General features: G+C 32.2%; 1 long non-coding RNA gene across 1 annotated transcript; it reads left to right on the forward strand.

Moving 5' to 3' along the window:
- The first annotated feature begins 6,296 nt into the window (after positions 1-6,296).
- LOC118183722 (uncharacterized) lies at positions 6,297-13,569 on the forward strand. The gene is made up of 4 exons (XR_015039002.1): positions 6,297-6,417; positions 7,505-7,614; positions 9,651-9,693; positions 13,128-13,569. It is a non-coding gene; the product is annotated as an uncharacterized LOC118183722 (long non-coding RNA).
- The last annotated feature ends 904 nt before the right edge of the window (positions 13,570-14,473 follow it).

A 14,473-nucleotide genomic window follows, 5' to 3' on the forward strand; every position in this document is an offset into this window, starting at 1 on the left:
GCTCATATGGGGGAAAGAACTATCAAGCTAACGCATCGAAACTCGAAGGTCAAGGCCCAAAAAGAAAATTTGAAAATAAGCATCCGCGTACCCAGAAGACACAGATTGAAAGGAAAGCTTTAAACGACTAGAGGGGCCTGTGAAAGGGAGGGTCCAGACCCCGGAAGTTTTAAAAAAACCCTCAAATAGACATTTAAACACGGTCATCGTAAAAAACTCACAGCTACCAATTATACAAGTCCTGGTTGGCGATGTACCAGTAGAAGCCCTCATCGATACAGGAGCAGAAGGAAATTTCATGAGTGAAAGGTTCTTCAAAAAGAATTTTTATAGGATACGACTATTTAAAACCAGAAATACGGAAATTATAGCGGCGCAAGGAAAAACATGTCACTGCATCGGGAAAGTATCATTAAACGTACAGGTAAAAGAGGAAAATCTCAAAGTATTAATTTTTGTGGTGAAACACCTGCAACACTCTCTTATTTTAGGTATGGACTTTTTAAGGGCCGCGAGGGCGAAATTAAATTTTCAAGATAGTTCCGTGGTGCTGGAGATGGACCAGAGGGTGGTGGAACCTGTGGAGACACCTGAATTGGACCTTAGCCATTTGAATGACCAGGAAAGTAAAGCAATACAGCAAGTGGTGAGTAATTTTTCTCATTTGTTTTCAGAAAAACCAGGAAACTGTCAAATCGTGACTCACAAGATTCAATTAAATGCCGAAAAACCTTGTAGGACTAAACCGTATCGCTATGATAAACAAAAAGACTTAATCATCGAAGAACATATTCAGGAGATGTTAAAGAATAAAATAATAACGCCCATAAATAGTGAGTAAGCGAGTCCAGTCGTGCTATGTAGGAAAAAGAACGAGTTTCCTCCTTCAGATAAAAGGGCTTGGAGGTTTGCTATCGATTATAGAAAACTAAATAGTATCACTAAATTTCCAGTTTACCCTTTGCCGGTTATAGACGAGATCATTAGACAGATCAAATCGACAAGATATATGTCTACTTTGGACTTAACGTCTGGCTACTATCAAATAGCTATGAGACCCAAGATATACACAAAACCGCGTTTATAACAAAATCGGGCACTTATGCATTTTTACGCATGCCCTTTGGGTTGTGTGGGGCCCATCAACATTCCAGAGAGCTATGGACATTGTTCTAAAGCCTGTCCTAGGAAAATCAACTTTAATTTATCTAGATGATATAATTATAACGAGTAGTACGTTGGAACAACACATTAATGACCTCGAACAAGTTTTTAAATTATTAAAAGAGGCCGGTCTTACAATTAACGCCTCAAAATGCAAGTTCGCAACTAAAGAACTTAAATATCTCGGTTATAAAATTTCGCAAAAGGGTATAGAAACGCAAGATTCAAAAATAAAAGCTATTAAGAATTTCCCACCGCCCAACACCGCCAAGAAACTTTCGTCTTTCCTTGGATTATGTTCTTACTATCGATCTTTCATAAAAGATTTCGCTAATATTGTTGAACCACTCTTAGTAATCAAAAGAAAAAAGAGTAAATTTACGTGGACAGCGGAAGCTAACACAGCTTTTGAAAGATTAAAAGAAGCGCTTATTAATGCCCCTGTTTTAAAATTCCCTGAGGGGGACGAAAACCTGGAAATTGCGGCAGATGCGTCAGACTATGCGGTGGGTGCGGTTCTTATGCAAAATAACCATCCGCTGGCATTTTTTAGTAAAACATTGAATCAAACACAAAGGAATTATACAGCTACAGAAAGAGAAACATTAGCCGTATTAATGGCTGTACACAAATTTCGAGTTTATTTCGGCAAATCGCCAGTAACAGTCTTTTCGGATCATGCGGCTGTTGGTAGACTTTACTCGGGAAAAAACCTAACGCCCAGGTTAATAAGATGGGCTTTAAAACTCCAAGAGTATAATATCACAATAAAATATAAACCGGGTAAGGAAAACAATGTAGGTGACGCACTTTCTCGTATAAAACTGGACGACGAAGGAAATGAACTTAAATGCGCTGTGTTGACTTCAAAAATTTTAGATTCTAGAGATACGGTTATTACTGAACTGAAAGCTGATCCTGAATTTGGAAATATCTATGCTTATTTGAAAGACCCCGAAAGCTTTGAGCATACAGATATCGATGCGATAAGAAATAGAGCAAAAAACTATGAAATAATGGATAATTTATTATTCTATACGAAAACAACAAACGAAAATCTTGAGTATAAGCCAGTCATCCCAGCCTCGCTTCGATTGAGCATTTTGAGGGAGTTGCACGAAGAAAAAACAGCGGGCCACCTCGGGGTCAGAAAGACTATAAAAAGGGTACGCGAGGCGGTATATTTCCCGCAATTATACAAAATAGTAACGGCGTATGTCAGGTCCTGCAATCAATGTCAGTTAATAAATGATATTAATTACAGCCCGGCCGAGTACTTAAATAGCATTCGCGCTACATTTCCGAATGAAATTTTAGGAATAGATCTCCTTGGTCCCTTCCCCCAGAGCGAGTTAAATAAAAATCGTTTTCTTTTAGTAATAGTAGATCATTTTTCAAAATGGATAGAAATTGTTCCTTTTAAACGCGCGTCAGCCAAAAAAGTCGCAGATGCATTCTTACACAGATACATTTTAAAATACGGTGCACCAATAAAAGTCATTAGCGATAACGGAAAACAATTCATTAGTCAAATATTTGAAAACATATGCAATGGACTTGGCATACGCCATATCAAAATGGTTCCGTATAGACCACAGGCTAACATAGCAGAACGAGTTAATAAAAACATAGTAAAAATAATTCGCAGTTGCGTGAGCACACATCACAAGCGCTGGGATGGCTACATAAATGAATTAGCTTATGCTTTAAGAACGGCACATCATGATACTACGGCAAAAACTCCAGCAGAATTATTTTTAGGCAGAAAGTTAATTACGCCTTTAGATAAATTATTCTTTGTGCAACAAAGAGAGCAGGAGTTTAAACAACAAGATGTGCAAAAGTTGATTGATCAGGCGCTTAAAACCTCGGATACGGCAAGAAATAGACAAAAGTTATATTATGATAGAAAACGCCGTGAAGCAGATTTTAAAGTTGGGGATAAAGTATTGAAGCGGAAATTTTCTTTATCAAGTGCCCCAGACAATTTTATGGCAAAGCTAGCTCCAAAGTTTGAAGGCCCCTATGTAATTCAGGAAATCAAAGGGGTAGTATTATATCTTAAGAACGACAGAGGGGAAATCTGTAAAGCAAGTCCCGACCAGGTGAAAAAATACTATAATCCAAATGATTTTGAAATCCTTAAAAGTTTCTTGCAGGACTCAAGTCTAAACGAAATAGAAGGGCCAGAGACTGCAACAACTATGCCACCACCCAAGAAACGGAGAACTGAAGAGAGACCTAGCACTTCTACAACCCGGACGTCGGTATCAAAAAGAAAAAATGATTTTCAAACTCCGGCGTTTAAGAAAAACAAAAATACAGATGAACCGGGTAAAGAAACCGTGGTAAAGACGAAAACACCACCTACAAAGGATGGCAGGAGAAATTACACATCAAGGAGAACGCGCACACGGCCACAGAGTCAGGTGCCAGCAAGGCCGCCGTTCCGGAAACTGAAACGCCAGCAGGAGGCACAAAAATACGAGGAACAGAAGAAATTTAAGAAGGACTCCAGACCGGAGGACGTCAAGACCAGCCGTCCCAGGCAGAAACGCAAAGGCCAACAACCAGGCGATTACTCCGTCAAGAGGCCAGCATGTAGAGGACGCAAAAGAAAGAGCAACGTGGACGACACTCGGAGATCAATAAGGAGAAGATTGACATCCATGAAACCTCTAACTTGGGATCAATTTTGTCAAAAACGGATGACGGAGTTTCAAGCATCGAAAACTCAAAGATAAGTTAAAACCTTCTATAATTTTTTTTCTCTTTTGTTCCGAAATGTTATGCATAAGTACGAAGTTCTATGTTTTGACGAAAGTCAATATGTCTCGGTTGAGACTTAGTTTTGTTTTACTTTATTTAGCTAAGGCAAAAGTATTATTTTCTTTAAGTGTAAAAGCTAAAAACAAGCAGTTTCTGTTGGTCGAAAGACTAATTCTGTTATGTTAAAGCCAAAATTTGGCCGAAGATAAAAATAACTTCGTATTCTTGTATTAATAAGAATTTTAGTTTCAGTGCCGCCAGCTTGGCGAAGAATGAGTAAAGTAAAAATTTATTTTCTCTTATTTTATGGTAAATTGTAAAAAGCATATGTATTAAACTTTTGTAAATGTATGTAAATACTTGCATGTTATGTAAAAGTAGAATTTAGTCTAGAAGCATAAAATTGTAGATGCTAAAAGTGAATGCTTAAAAGCAATGAAGTCAAAATTTAAGTAGTAAATTGTAGATAAAGTCATGCTTTAGAGCGAAAGCCTGCATGTTTAAAGATGAATGAGGGGGAAGTTAGAATGAATGTGTTTTGTAGGGTTCTCCACCTACATTTGAATTTTTAAGAATATTAAAGTAGCTCATTGAGTTGTAGAATGTCGAGTAAGGTGTGTCTATTTGGTTGTTGAATTCTAACAAATCATGGTGGTTAGGGGAAGTGTTGTAAGACTAAAACACGAATATTTCCGTTTGACACCACACACGGTGGAGAGCCAGGGTAAAGTTAAATTAATGCTTGAAAAATTGAATGAATGTGAAGTAAGCAATAACTAAGAAAAACGAATCGTTTAAAAACAAAAATTTATTGTGTCAAGAAAGTGTAAATTATAATGTATGTAGAAAGATACTGATACTTATTCCTTCCAGATGCTGGAAGGAAAGACCAAGATTGATTGATGAAGTCCAGGAAAAGTTGCTGTAAGAAGAAAGCTTTGTAACGAGCAACAGAATTTTAGTATAATTGTTACATAAGATTTTTTTTTTTTTTTTTTTTTTTGTGTGTGTGTAAACGAGGTTCTCGCCAGTTAGTTCAGAATTAGATAAACTTACAACAGGTCGTTTGTAGGACCTGCTTCCAAGTTTTCCAAATTCTGGCAGCGGCAAATGTAGGGTTTATATTTATTTTAACTAACATTTATTTTAAGTTTAAACTATCTTTCCTGTCAAGCCTTACTTTCCCCTGGAACTGCCAATGCCAGAATATGTAAATTTGAGTAGAACGCGCAAGGATTCGAATTATCAGCGGAAGTATTCTGATTTAAATAGAAGGAAACAAGTTCGGTGTGAGAGATTCTCTTACTTAGCGAGCGCGGAGGTAGTTAGCGAGAATTGAAGAACCCCGCGTTGCGGCCTATGTGCTTGGCGGGAAGTAGTGGAAATTGTTCCAGTGAGCTTCAAGTCTGATGAATTAGCAGCGGTATTGTAAAACGCGGTGAGTTAGTTATTTTAGAGAGCCTCGTAGTTAGAATCTTGTCTTTATTTTCTTTTCAGGTTATTATTTTTATTTGACTGCCAAGTTGGCACCGTCTGTAAGCGTCAAGAGAACGCAATAGTAATTTATTACGTTGAATAAAAAGGGACTTAAACCCTTCACAAGCTTCTATCTTTTATACAAGTTTTCACAATCACCTCTTGGTTGCGTGCAAGTTGGAGGCGCGCAACGTTATAAAATAGAGCAGAAGATGCTTGGAAATGTTTAACTTCTTGAACAATAGTTGAATGTAGACCAAAGGATCATTAATTATAATCAAAGATATACTAATATTTTTATTTAATAATAATAATAATAACTCTACGAAATTGCAAGCTGAATCCTGATATTTTGCACATATTTCAATTCCTTTAATCTTTGTTATAAAAAATCACATGAGGCTAACATTTTTTAATTTTGTTTAATGTATGGGGAAAATGATATAGCGATTTTAATAATTTTTATATGAGGGAAAAATAAATAAATAATGTAAATAAATAATTATATTATATTTTATATTTTTCCTGAAACAGTTAAAGACATTCTTAATATGGAGATCTACAGAATAAGTACAAGGGTTCAGATAAATGAACTCAAAATTTGCATAGCTAATTTTAGGCTAACTTATAAAAATTAACCGGATTTACGATTATACACTGAGCATGCGCATACACAGACATTTCTATTTTTCGTAGAAAAATTGAATTATTACCTTAATACAGAGATGTTGTGAATATAAATTTATATAATGCAAAAGAAAGTTTATTTCATATGCTAATTTAGAGGCTTTCTTAATATGTTTAATTATACAGAAAAAAAAAAAGGCGTTGCAATTCTTGTTCACTGACCAATGGCAAAGCAGACACTTTCTACTTCCGGTTGTGGCGGGATATTTGTGAAGTCAGCAATGGCGGTCGAAAAGAATGGTAAAGTCGCAAAGAATACTGTTTGTTCGTGGATTGGCGTTTGTGACTGAATCCATCGATGTTACTAATTATTTGAAGAAAGTAAGTGAATATTTTATATTTTCAGTGTTTAATACTCGTACTTTCTTCACCTATATAAAATTTTATAAATAGCGTTTGTGTAGGAAATGTGATTTTCCATGTGTTGTTCTTTTGTGTATGTGCCTAATGATTCATTTTCAGGATTTGGTACTGTTAATGACATAGAATACCAAATCAATAAATTGAAAAAATTCTGCATTAGTCTGTTTCTTACTGTTTGTGTCACTCCTGTTCGTATGTGTCTCACCTCTTTATAGTTATATTATTTTTACTCAAACGTTTTAATATTTATCTTAAAGCATACTGTAATTAAGCAGGAAATAGCTTTTAATGGAAAAAGGAAGGCAATCTTAGCATGACTAATTATTCAGAAAGCTTTTCTGGAAATATTATCTACCTTATGCCAAAAAAATAAAGCATGCAACTTTCATTTATTTATGAAATTCAAAATTTTTTTTATTTGCTAGTGTTTTCCCTAAAAATAATTTAATTTCTTATTTTTGAATTTAGTTTTATAAATTTGCTTTAATATATAATCTTTAACTCAAAGATATTGTGCTATTAAAACAGGAAATTTTATGCGATAGAAACACAGGTACTTTGTTCCAAATCTACTGAATTTTCAGAAATATATTCTTTCATGAATAATAAGTAAGTCCTAAGTCCTTTCATGAATGCATTTCTTTTTTGTTTGTTTGATTTTGTTGTTTTAAAAGATTTAAAAAAAAAAAGAAAATAATAGATAAAGAAAGAAAATAAAGTAAGAATGCTTTACTTTCAGTTTTGAATAAATTTATTACTATTTACTGCAGCTTCAGGTTACTCTAAACATAATTTTCGAAGTCAAAACTTGATAGTTATGTTGATTATTAGACTTGCAGGAAAAAATTTATTGAAAAGTTAGTATTTGATCTAAAATACCTTAAATTATTTGAATTATATTTTACTAAATCATGTATTTTGATATAACTAGAGAGTTAAAAAAATGAAAATTATAAATGTGCAGAAATGCTTATATAAAACCAAGAAATTGCTTATATTTTTGTTCCTTTTTCCCTTGTAAATTAAATATATATATATATTACAGTCTGGGGAGTCAGCACCCTGCTGAATTGTAGTAAACGAGATGTCCAATCTACTAGACCATCAAAGACGCAGATTTGGATTTTCTATTTCATAGTTATTGAAATTATAATGGTATGTTTGTTTAAATTAGTACTGTTTATGAATGTGATAAAAATAAATTCTGATAAGCTAAGAAATGATTTATTTTCTATTAATTATGAACTGTAAATAATGTAACCAATTTTCTTCATAGTATTTACTAAACATTTTTTTTAAAAGGGAGGTAGTCTTATTTATATAATTCTTGCGCAGTGAGATACCAAGAAATAAAAGATTTCAGGAATTTTCACTTAGTATATCTTGATGTGTAAAATCATGTTGTTCAACGCCATATTACTTTTTCACAGGAAAGTAATTTTATTGATCTAACATCTGCATAAATCAAACTTTTTTAAGAATGATTACAGTTTCTAAGCTAACTTAAAATTTTCAGATTTAGAAAATATATGTTTAATGTAGCATTAGTTTTCCATGGAATAGAAAAGGTTTTAAAAATGTTCAGTTGTTAGAGGGAAATAATATAAATGAGATTGTCCTGATATAGTTTCAGCTGGAAATGAAACTGAATTTTCGGATAGTGAAGATTAAATTCTCTGCATTTAAGAATTCTAATAAAACTGATTAATGTAAATCCTATGATTCATGTAGGTATTCTGTTATCAGGACCAGATTCAGAAATGTGTGTCTATATGCATGCATTTTTAAATGTAGGTGCTTGTGTGTGCATGTGCATATTCTTTATGTATGTATGTGTATCTCATACACATATATGCGCATACATGCATATACACATGCTTACATATCTACAGTGGAACCTTGAGATACGAGTTTAATTCGTTCCAGCATTCAACTGGTATAGCGAATTTCTCGTATCTAGAAACAAGCTTCCCCATTGAAAATAATGGAAATTCAGTTAACCCGTTCCACACCCCAAAAAATATCAACATTTTAATATCAAGGCAATTTTTCCTAATAAATAACACTGGTAAATAATATAACCATAGTTTAACTTTCTTACCAACCTTTTAACTCCTTTTCATTAATCCACACCAACAACAGCTTCTCAACATCTAGGAGTACTTTTATGGTGCTTGGAAGCAACGATAATTCCTTTGGCTAAATCAAGTTTCTTAATTTCTTCCTGCTTCTTCAGAATAGTGTAGATTTTCGATGTTGAAAGGCCGCAAGTCTTCGCCAATTCCGTCACCATGCTTATGTTTATCTATTTCTTTCTTGATATCGACGGCTATGGTCTTCTTATTTTTCTTTGCAGCACTATCTGAGGCAACAATCTTCTTGCGAGGCATCTTGAAATAATTATTTTCACGTTAAATGTCAAAACAATTAACTTGCAAGTGCACAAACACGTATATAAAAGAACATTGAATGATCTGACGAGGGGATTCCTTGAGTTGAGCCGGATAATGAAATGGCGCCACCCATACCAATAGCCTGGCTCATTGCTCGTTACTCGAGTCAATGCTCGTATTTTGCTCATACTTTTCTCGTATCTCGAGGTTTCATTGTACAATTCTGAATCCCATCCTAATAACATAAAAGTACCTTTGCCAGTATTGCAACAGAGCTAGAATGAATTATTGTGTTAAATATGTGGAAAATGCATGCTTAAAGTACTGTTATTTTCTAAAAATATTCTGTATGTCTATTTTTTACAAGAAGAAAAAATAGCTAAAAGCTGTTAATTTATTTATTAGTCCAAAGGGGCTTTGTCTCTAAAGGACTATTGTTTTTGTTTTGCGTTGGTTCACTATAAATATCCGTTTCACTTTTCAAACTGTTCCCACCAAATGTTAGAGTCCCTAGTGTGGGATTAATACTTTCTATCTTAGTGCCCTCTATAACCTATGTTAGGGTTAACCTGTATAACCTTCAAGGATTGCCAATTTAGGCGAGATATCTAGGTAGTCATCATAATACGTACCTTATTTTTTATTATTTTTAAATTAAATTGAAAGTAATAAACTAGTTTTCAAGAATGGAGTTAAACTAGATTTGCATTCAACTCTGGTTTATTGTGTTAATGATGTTTTGCTGTAACAAATATGAATTTTTATTTAAGTATAATAATTTAAAATGTTTTTTTCTAGAGAATGAAGTACTGCCACTAAGTCGTATTGGATATGTTGCAAGGTAATTTTCTATTCTACATTAACTCAATCTTTATGTCCTGTTACAGATATATTGGCAGAAATAATGAAAACCTGACATTCGAAAAGAAAAATAATAACGCTGAATGTAGTACATTAGATGGTTAACTGCGATTTGGCAGCTCATTAATAATCTTACACATATTGAATACGAATAATTTTGACAATTACCGGTATTTTCAATAGTATAAAATTAGGCAAGAAAGCAGCTTTAGTTTAGCACCGATTTTAAATACAACTCTCTTAATTTCGAAGGTGATCCTGCACACACAGGTCCTGTGTAATAGAAGGCTCGCCAACAGCCCAGCGGTAAAGTAGCTGAACACTGGTAGTTCAGTTCGATGTTCGAATCCCGCGAATGGTCTGGCTGCATGGCCGTTTCCGTGGTTTCACCCATGTGTAACATGTATACGAGCCAGTTTCCCTTAGAATGTCCTTCACGAAGGCATTCCTCACCTTAGGCAGATAGCCCTATTGTGCTTTGCAGTAATCAAATAAACCTAAACCAAACCTGTTACAGATGTATTTTTATGTTACTAAAATAGTAAAACTTAAAACTAAACTGGATGGCACAAACAGCCCTTAGACAGCCATGGCTGGCAATGCCTTGATATCTACTTTCTAGATGGTGAGCTCTGTGGTGTTTGTGCATAAGTGGTCAGCTTGTTGCAGGCCCCCCTGGCATTAAGTCCCAAATGGAACTTGGTACTAATTTTATCGACCCACTCAAGGGATGAAAGGCTATTTCAACCTTGCCCGGCCTGGAAATCAAACGCCGGACCTCTGGTGCTGCTGCGTGATACACAAGCCACTGTGCTACGGAGCCTCCCTAAAATAGTAAATTTATGAAAATTCAAAATATCAGGGTACTTTTCTGTTTCGCCGGCGCAAATCTTGTCAAGCAGACTTTATTGGCGACAACACACAGTATACACTTAAGAAATGTTAGTTCTAAGAAATTTTTATTTTAAAAACATAAACACTTTAATATCGTTTAAAATTTTGTAAAATGATAATAAATAAAGACAATGAATTTGTAGAAAGACATTAATTTGTATTTACAAAAAGAGATTAATTTAAGAATATACTATGCTTTCATGGTACAACATTCTGATTCGCCGTTTCATATCACGTTACCTCAAGTGATCTCATGTTAAACTACGCTAATTCTCTCAGTAATTATCTACATTAATTTCAAGTTAAATCTTAATTTGGAATACAAGTTTAAATGCAAGAATTATTTCATTTCGTATGAATAGCTTACTCAGAAATTATGTAAAATCGCAGTGCTTTACTTTGCTAGTGCGTTCTCATTAGAATTGATGAATTTGACTTTTCTATATTTTTGGGTGAGCGTGTGATTGCATCCTAATCGATTTAATTACCACGAATGGCCTTAAGACATAAAATTGAACTATCTGGTAAAAATTCGATGTAATTCTATCCCAGTATTGAAAGAAACATTCAATCTGATAGAAATAGCTGCAACGTGTTTTGAAAATGAAACGTAAAAGGTTACCAGCGAGGATATTCTGTTTGGCATCGGTTGTACCATTTTGGGCGACTTTATCGCTTGCAACGGCAAAATGGAAAAGTACCAATATTGGTTTGACAAAGGTAAGATGAAATTGAATTTAATTAGTTGGAAATACTGTCTGTCTTTCCATGATTAAAAAATAATTTCAAATAAAATTTCTTTTTTCAGTTTTTCATGTTATTTGTTTAATGTTATTGTAATCTAATTTATCATATTTAGTCACATATTCCATCCCTCTTTGCACTATAGTATATAATTCAAAGGACTTATCATATCCTGAAAAATTAAGGAGTAAAGTACACAAAGAAGGAAAATATGCAAGTAAATAATGGCGTTTAGTGTTGTTTATGTGTCTAATATTTGTACTAGATTGTAATTAGTGTTGTTTATGTGTCTAATATTTGTACTAGATTGTAAAAGTTATAAAATTCTATTAGCTTTTATTCTTTTTTAAATTGAGATGCTTCTTTGCTTCCAAATGGTTAAAGCCTTCCAGAACTGGTACTTTGATCTAACTTCTATTCCTAATAAATAATCGAGCTGCATACAGTTTACTCAATTTCTGCCATGTGTAAGGTAAACAGTATTAGCTTTTTTAAATATATCTTTTACAACTATTACATCAGTTAGATTTCTTTCATATTTTGCCTTAATTGAATCATCCTGCTAATTAAGAATTTATTAAAGTTAATATGTTACGTTAAGTTTTTGTGTGTATAATTCATTTTAAGTATTTGCAAGCAAATGCATACATTAACAGTTACGTAGAATTATGTTTTGGGTATCAAATTCAGAAATTTTTGGGCTGTTTTTAGAAGAAATGATTTATACCATATTAATATTGGTAAAAAAATTCTGTGGCTTTTATATGAGAGTATATATTTTAAAATAGCTGCATGATATGGTAGAGGTAAAAAGCTTCATGTGGATCATAAATTAATATTACGTGGGAATTTTTCATTTATTTAATAAAGAAAATATTCAAGCCACAGTTAAATTTTTTTCACTGGATTAGTTGCATACAAAGTTTGCAGCAAATATTTCCTGCAACAGAAGTGACAATTTTTATTTTGCCAAGACAGGAAATTTAGTTAGTGAAAGCAATAACCCTATTTTGGGATGTTAAATAAGAAGGCAAATTTTTTAATTTAAATTGATTTTTGAAGGAAGACTTCATTTAGTCTTGCTACGTGGCTTTTAACTTTTTAATCGTATTTATAATTTTATTGTTATTCAGCTTTCTGTTATCATATGCCATTGTTATATAATTAAAGATTTATGTTCTGATTAATCTTAATAATTAAAGATTTATGTTCTGATTTTGGAGGAATTTACTGATAACACTTTTGATTGTGTATTGGTTTCTGGTTTATTGAAATGTGTAAAATAGCCTGTTAATGCATATACGTATGTTAATGACATGTATAAGTTTTTGAAATATTCTGTTTATATGTATATAGTGTTGTGATTAGTTTTCTGCTTACTCTTTATTTAAGAAAAAGTTATCTGTAAGAAAGCGAATATTCTTTACTATATGTAGGAGTAAAATTGGAAAGGCTAATGCAATATAATTAATACAAAATTAAGTTTTTTCTCGTGTACTTAAATACAAACATAGCCATAAAAGACTTTCTTAACCTTGCAATTCTAAACAAGTCTTTAGATATTTTTTACTTGAAAGTATAGGCATTGTGTAAGGTATATAATTGAAGTTTACTGTGTGATAGTATGAACTTAAATTTTTAATTACTGAAATGTAAATTTTTAAATATGAAATACTCAGTGCATTTTATATGCATCTTTTAATACTTCAACTCTATTTAAAAACTGAAAACATCTGAAGTTTGAAATTATTACAAATTTTTCTTTTTCTTTTTTAGGAGCTGTTTTCAAAACATTGGGTGACAAAGAATTCACTTTTACAAAAATCGAGCAGGATATTAAAGACAGCGAACTATAGAACAAATATGGCGAAGCTGAATGAAATTTATGTTGAATTTATTATTGGAAAAAAATTATGCTCTTCAGATTTAATGTTGGTTTTTATTGTTTAACAGTAATTGCAGTTTTCGAATACATATAAAATTAACCTAATTCTTAAATTAATTTCATGTATATTTCTTTTGCAAGTATTACAGTTCATAATACTTCAAACAACTTGAAATTTGATACTTGTTAATTTATGTGGGATATGTTAATAATAATTTTATAATTTAAATAACTCATTGTCATCATATGAGTATAATCTAAAATGCACAGCATTTGACAACAAATTAATAAAATATTAGCCAACTTCTAATTGCTTTCTTTTGTCCAGTTGCCTCCTTTTAAATCATTTAATATCATAAAGCTATTTGATGAAAAAAAAATAATTGGTATATCCACATCAACATGTACTCGTACATTTATAATAATGTTATAGAAAAAGTCACATGAGATAAATATTAAAAAATTCAATATTCCTAAACAAATTAACTTTTTAAAATTTTATCTGGTATATAAGATAAAATAAAGAACATATTTAGGTAATTTTGAATTTGCATAATTTTATGAACGTATTTATGAAATTAACAGTTACATTGTAAAAGGGAACTTTTTAAAAATGCTTCGATAAAGCATTTCTTTTGTAGAGGTGAACTTTTAGTACTGATCTAATATATTTATAAGATTTTAAACTGAGAAAGACAACAATAATAGATTACAATACATTGCAAGATTGGTTGATAAATGTAAAATTTTTACATATCATAATTATGTGTGTAATTAAAACAGAAGTTACTCGATTAACTTACATGAAAATTAATATTTTCTTTAACATGTTTTGGATAAACTTAATTTTAATAAATAAATATGTATATATTTGTGTATTATCTGAAGATATGAATGCAATATTTGTGACATTAAACATTCATCTTCAAGGAAAATAACAAAGTGAACTTCATAACTATTGGAAAAGGTAAGTTTTCTACAATTTCCTGATCTATATTTAACAATTTTAAAATTTAGCACACTCATTCAAATAATCTAAATGTACGATGTTTACTGAATTTGGTAATTAACTATATTGTACTTTAGATAGAAATTAACGTAGATATTCCCCATATTTTACGGTACAAAAACTTATATATATGATAATAATTGACCTAAATCTTCCCTATGTTTTCTTTGCATATGTGAATAACTGGTAAAAATTTAGTCCGATGTCTTCTCCTCTTTACTGTGTATA

Source organism: Stegodyphus dumicola, chromosome X2, assembly GCF_044657685.1.
Source record: "Stegodyphus dumicola isolate Sdum_Otavi_A_Nest chromosome X2, ASM4465768v1".
NCBI lineage: Eukaryota > Metazoa > Arthropoda > Arachnida > Araneae > Eresidae > Stegodyphus > Stegodyphus dumicola.